Here is a 6,982-nt window from a genome sequence, read left to right as displayed (position 1 = left end):
AAAGTTTCATATGTTTACAGAAAGCCAATTTTGCCTCGGGAGAACACAACTGGGTCCAACCATCTTGCAGTATTCACTTAATGAGTTAAATGAGAAAAGGAGAGAACGCACCTTTTTGTGTAGACAATGGAGGGAATGACAGTGATTAATAGGGTTGTGTCTCATTCCAATAGCATCTTATGCATGGGAGTATATTGCAGCTGCAAAAATGATGGCAATATGGTGTATGCTGTCCTGATACAGTAATGACGGAGACCCCTGACTTGGTAGTACTCGATGGAAAGGACACCAGCGCTGTATCCGAAAATATGGAAGATTAACAGCATCGTGTCTGGCACGGGGTTTACGCTGCCCCTGAGTAGTGATGGATTCCCTTTAAACTTCATCTGGAGTTCCTTGCAGTACCAGACGGGATCAATATAATGCTGCTCTTGTATAGATGCAATACTGGCCATATATTTTAATTCAGATCCATAAAATCAAGCCTTCCTTTCTGAGTGCACAGTGTTCTGATACAGTGGTTATGTTCTAGCATGGAGCAATGATGGGCAGTGAAGAATAGCATGGCTGTTCATTGTTATATATGGTATTCAGACTTCTATGTTCAATTCACTACACAATATTCATTAATAACCACTAGAGGTAGGCAAAGGAGGTAGTGATGGATATGCTTTTGCATTTAGCTTCTGGACTGGTATTGAAAGCCTAAGGCTACATCCACACGGTCTCCTTAATCTATTGCACCAGTCTTGTCTGCAAATTGTGGAAGTGACAGACTCCTTGTGGGCCGTCCGTGTAATCAGTGTCCCCACGACCCCCAAAACATCATGTTTTCAGCATTTCCTTAGTATTACACAGGTGATGGAAGAGGTAACCAGGCATCAGAAGTTCTCACCTGTGCAATACTGGCAAAATCCTGGAAACATGATCTTTTGGGGGCCGTGATGACTGGAGTGGGGAAACACTGGTATAGTGGACACAGACAGGAGTTGCCTGCTAGTTTCTTACTCTAGTCTGGTCTGTAAATTGGACTACGTGCTACGTTTTATTTTTATTTTATTTTTTTAACATGAATCTGAAGTCAAACCACAGGTTAATGTGGACGTACCCTCAGAGCTGATTGGGTGAATGCGCTTTTATTTTTTTTCGATTTGCAATAGGAACACATTTCATACTTTTTATGTGCTATATAGATTACAAAATTTATTCCTCTTAACTTGAGACGAAAATGTTTTTTTTTTTTTTTTTTTTTTTTTAAGATTTCTGTGTAGAAGAACTTATTCCACCCAATAGTACATATCAACTGCCTGTTATTTTTCAGGCACAGGCAATCATACATAAATGAATATATGTATCATCCAACACTAATAACCTACAAAATATATATTATATGTTCGCCCTGCTGCCATAATGATATAGTTTGTGCCCAGATGAAAGTAGGTTCCATTTTATTTATATCTATTATATCTATTTTGAATGATTATAAAAGTCCAATTTTAATAATGAACTGAATAGTCTTGGTTGCCAGTGCTCTTTTACCATCCATGTTAAATGTATCTATATACACTGTATTTTATTTTTATTTTTTTGGAAAGCATCATGTTCATACTTGTATTTTCAATTTACAATCTTGTTTCTTTTCATGGTCAGAATATACTATGCACATCTGTCCATTAAAAATGCAGAATAGCCCCATTATTCATTTCCATTTTGACCACTAAAATCAGAAGTTACAGCTGCTGTCAGTGTGAACAGAGCCTTCCTATGTCGTTGTATTGGCATATTTTGATTTATTCAACTGACAGTATACCAATACTGTTACTAGAAAACCTTTTTTTTATTTATATATTCTGGGATTAATGTCTAGCATTTTTTCCTCTGTAGCTTCGTACGCAAGTTACCACAATGTCTGGACGTTTGCTCTGGTCCACACTACCGTATTTTCAGGATTGTTTCACTGTTTCAACAGGCTTAAAGCAGACCTGTCGCAAGTCAAAAGTGGCCAGCTTGTGCTCCTTTTTAATCCCTTCTACTCCTCTGAAAATTCTGTTTTCCATTTTATTAAAATCTGCTATATTCTTACTCAGATATGGTCTTTTTTAGGGTGTTATTTTACCAAGAGGGCGGTGCTCAAAGTGTAACATGCGGAGCCACCTACACCCTTCAACCCCCTTGGTGAAGACCATAAACAGTAGCACCCCAATATGGAACACTATGGCAGACTTCCAAAAAAAAAAACTCCGGGGGGCAGCAGGAATAAAATAAGAGGAAAAAATGATCTACTTTTGACCTGGAGACGAAACCTCTTTAACTATTAATCTGATCCGGACAGAAAGCGCTGTTCACACCATGCTGACACAGAAGTTAGGGAGCCCCCTTTCTGTGTTGGGACCAGACAGGCACTGAAATGTTGACACCAGGGGCAGCTATCTTAATGAAAAGTATATTTTGAACACTTTGTAAATGTTCTATTTGGTTGGACAACACCTTTTTAAGCTTTTTGTGTTTGGTCGCTACATTGATGAAACTTAAATTTGGTTGAGTTTGTCACCTTGAAACTAGTAAGTTAGAGATTTAATATTTTCTGATTGTTGCGTTTTCTGTTAAGATGCTATTTTGCATTCGAGGATAGATTTGTAAATGGGAATACTTTTAGTACAGTTTGAGAAGTCTTGTCGAATGTAGTGATTTTATTTGCCATAATGTAAAAATGTAATCTGTTTTGGGGGCTCAGCCTATTGAACAACAAGCTTATGTGCCATTGAATATACTAGTTTTCTATTGTACCACCAGACCGGAGTTTAAAAAAAAACAAAAAAAACTAAAGCTAGCATTCTAAATAGCACAAAGTAGTATACAATAGTTGTTTTATTTTTTTGTTTCCCCTTTTTTTCCAAATCATTTAAGATCAACTATTTCATATTTATGCAGTCATATCGATCAAGAACCAAAGAATACCCTTTAAAGCAATAAAATTGAATAAAGTCCAGCATCACCAGGTGCAAAAAGTTCTGGGTTTAGAACATGCGTGCAACGAGATAAAAGCCTATTCGCTTCCCATACCATAAGGTGCCACGTTCTAGCTGTATAGTTCCCTTTCCAGTCATTGCCAGACTTGGGCTATGATGCCTTTGTTAACACAGATGTTCATTGTGATTATCCACACTCAGTCCTTTCTGATGTGGGATCTTCAATAATACTTCACATGATGATGTTCCCAACTGCATTAGACTTAGTATTGCTTACATTCCTTGATACTGGCCAGTGTATTAGTGAGCGTTAAAACCGTAGGATGGTGTCATCATGGCGGCAAGTTTCTCCCCAATCTAGCTCTTTGTACTCGAGTGCTGCAGTATTGTTGGACTTCCTTCTCTGGCACAGATGCTAGGATTTTATGCAGTCACCTGTGCAGTTGTAACATCAGAAGAGATACAATTGCATGTGGACTGTAAATTTAATAAAAGCTTGGCAAAATCCAATGATAGCCAACAGTCTAAAAATGCCAAAATCACAATTAAATTGCATGCGCTTGGAGAAACGATGTATATGCGTTAATAATGTAATTTCACCATTTATTTGAGTTATCCATACATTTCATATGGGTAATAACTGTGATATGACATCTGTGAGGTTGCCACGAATTAGAAGTTTGTGTCCCAGTTTTCTTTTTTTCCCCCTGGACCAAATTTGATTTTTTTTTTATAAAATGTTTTATTACCACCAATTTTTCTGAATTAGCTTTATATTTTTATGTAATGTATAATTTTGAGTGACTAGAATTAAACAAGTTGTCTATTTTGACACCTTCTTCTCATACTCCATGCTTGGCCCCAATAAAATTAGAGCGACTGTCGGCAGGATTTTGCTATGTAAACTACAGACAGTATCAGGTTGGCACTGTTATACTGATTAAAATGATACCTAGGGTGATGGCATCCTTTTTGTGTAATCGGTGTAAGAAGTTTTCAGTTAGTGAGATGCTCGTGCTTCGGGGCTGGACTGTAGTCTTATCTTCCTACTCTAAGGCTTCTTTCACACTTCAGTTTTTTGGCGTCAGTCACTTCCGACATAATAACGGATCGACGGATCCGTCGCCCATAGGTGGCCATTCTATGAAATGACGGACGCGACGGATCCGTCGCGATCCGCCATTTCAACGCAGACAAAAAACGTTGCAATGACCGTCAATGTCTAGATGACGTCCGCCAAATTTTGACGGATCCGTCGCATGACGGATGGAACGGACGACCATCCGTCACAATCCGTCGCTAATGCAAGTCTATGGGGGAAAAAACGGATCCGTTGAGAAAAAAACGGATCCGTTTTTTGAGGAAAATGGCGGATTTAGACTGACGCCAAACAACTGAAGTGTGAAAGAGGCCTAAGCCAACGAAAGCCCTGCCCACAGGCCGCTCCAAAGCACATAGACAACTTACCTGCAGAATAACAATACATGTGCAGATAAATGTCTTTTTTGAAGGTGACTAGTTCCTTTTAAGTAAGATTTTATTTTTCTTATTAGATTTGACTACACATCACATTGCGTTAATTGAAAGAATTGACCTTTTAAATGATTTTAAAAATTGTATACTACACTGGTGTCTAGAGTGCCAGTTTGCTTAAAATGTACCAATTCAGGGTCATCTTTTCATACAAACTTGTATTGGGGCTATTCCTAGAAATGTATCAACTTATGGCAACAAAATTTCACCAGATGGAGTTGTCCCTACAGAATCGCACTGTCCATTCAGTGCTGACTTTGGTGACAGATTCTGTTTAAATCCATTTTCTTTTTTACTTATTATTGTAGTATTTATTAAGTTACAATACAGTAATTACTAGATTAGTTGGTGCTAATACTGCACAAATGACTAGAGGTTGGTATTCCTACTACTTAAAAGCACAATTCTGTAATGCTGCCTTTGTCACTATAGACATTATAATGCTTTGAGATGTTGAACACTTTTTTTTTATTTTTATACTTCTTCCTGTTTGCCAAACTAGAGTTTTCAATTGGCACATTTCAGATTACCATTAAGCTTTGCCTTACGTTCCTCTATAGAATATTTAATAGCCAGTAGTCTACATTTTCAATCCTACAAGTTTTTAACCAATGGGGGGGAGTTTTATATTTTTCCAGCTCTTCCGCTTTTTTTTTTTTTTTAAAGAGGTTATCCACTACTTTTTACATTGATGACCTATTTTGACACCTTGAAATTCACTTCCCGATCAGCTGTTACCGTTGTTTGTGGCGGCGCTTGGTTCTACACATCTTCCTCCCCTTCAAATCAGTCAGTGGCGGCTGTGTAGTGGCTGCTGCAGGGTACTATCAGAAGACTGCCAGCTGCGTAAGTGAGTACTTCTGGCCGGCAGCAGTTGGCCCTGATAGCAGCTGACCCGCAGGGGTGTCAGACCCTGGCCGATCAGACTTTGATGACCTATCCTAGGGATAGGTCATCAATATAAAAGTAGTGGACAACCTCTTTAAATTCCTTACTGTGAAATGTTTTAATGGAATTTTGTATTTGGATTTTCATCTCATTGAGATGATTATATTTTGCACAGCTATGACATCTTTCTTTGATACACTGCATAATATAACTTATCTTTGGAGAAGAACTGGATACATATATTATTTCTTCAAAACTGGACAAAGGAACACATTGGGATTAATTTTCTTGAAACTACGGTAATGTTGCCAAAAAGATTACAGTTAAAGGGAACCTGTTGGCACAATTTTGTAATGGCATGGCTGTACTGGTGCTACTAATACTGGTTAAATTGATACCTTTTGGTGAAGAAATCCTTTTTGTGTTTCTTCTGTGATTGGCATTGGGATTTTTCTAAATAAATTCCGGGACACATGTGCCGGACTGTGCACGGAGTTGTCTCCTCCCTCCTGCCTGTCTGCCTTTGCTTTTGAGTGATCAGTCTCTGAATGACTGCCTCCTCTTCGAGATCTCGGCAAAGTATAGAGTGGCTAGAGAATCGGACAGGGAGAAGACAAGGGCAGAGCCTGGCCCCTGTGCACCGAAATCAAATTAGCAGAAAACCTCAAATGCTGATTAAAGAAAAAAACACAACGGATTTCATCACCAAAGGTATCAGTATCGCCGCACCAGTACAACCATGTCTTGCATTACAAAATCGTACTGACCACTTAACTTTTAACAGTTTTCAATTGTGTTAGAAAATAACACCTCATTGGCTGCAGTAAAAAAAATGGATCCTGTTCATGTATGTTTCAAAAAGCATAATGTGCAGTTTCTGGGCCAGATTACTGAGAGAAAAAAGGCCAAAAACCCCTGCACTCCACTGTAAATGAGATATATATTTCTACGTATACTGACTACGAATGATTTGTTATTTATATATTTGTTTTAAAGTTGCTCTCCTACAGTGGCTGTTATCACTGCTGGTGAGGTTTGCAGCACGTTGTTCCTCAGGTGACCAAAACTCAAGAAAAAAAGGTCCATTGGTGAAAAAAATGTCATGTCCGTTTTTTGTCTTTTGTTTTTGGAGGGGGTGGGTGGGTTTATGGGTGTAATGATAAAAATAATACAAAAAAAACATATTTTGAGTAGAATTAAGCAATGTTTTAATTCTAACATTATTTACATCTACAATACCCAGATGGGTATAAATGGTTAAAAAAAAGTTTTTATTTTTTGTAATGTGAAACGTTCTTTAATAAAGTAAAACCTTTTATATGAAAAGTGAACGTCTCTGATAACATTCCATGCACATTCACACAATTTTGACATAATTGCGTATATTCCTTTTTTATACACATACCATCTAATTTCTGTTACTAGTAAAAGCTTTTCCCACAGATTAAAAAGTATAGATTTATTGATTCAAATATTGTAACTCCTGGTCCATGTCCCAGAATACCATTCGGATCTTCGCATTCTCCCACCTAGTACCTTTTTTATGGCAGAAATATGTAAAATCTTTATGCCGTAACAGTGTAATTCAGGTG

This window comes from Ranitomeya variabilis, chromosome 1, assembly GCF_051348905.1.
Source record: "Ranitomeya variabilis isolate aRanVar5 chromosome 1, aRanVar5.hap1, whole genome shotgun sequence".
Classification (NCBI taxonomy): domain Eukaryota; kingdom Metazoa; phylum Chordata; class Amphibia; order Anura; family Dendrobatidae; genus Ranitomeya; species Ranitomeya variabilis.
The sequence above is the reverse complement of the archived record's forward strand: the minus strand, read 5'-3'. Positions refer to the sequence as shown.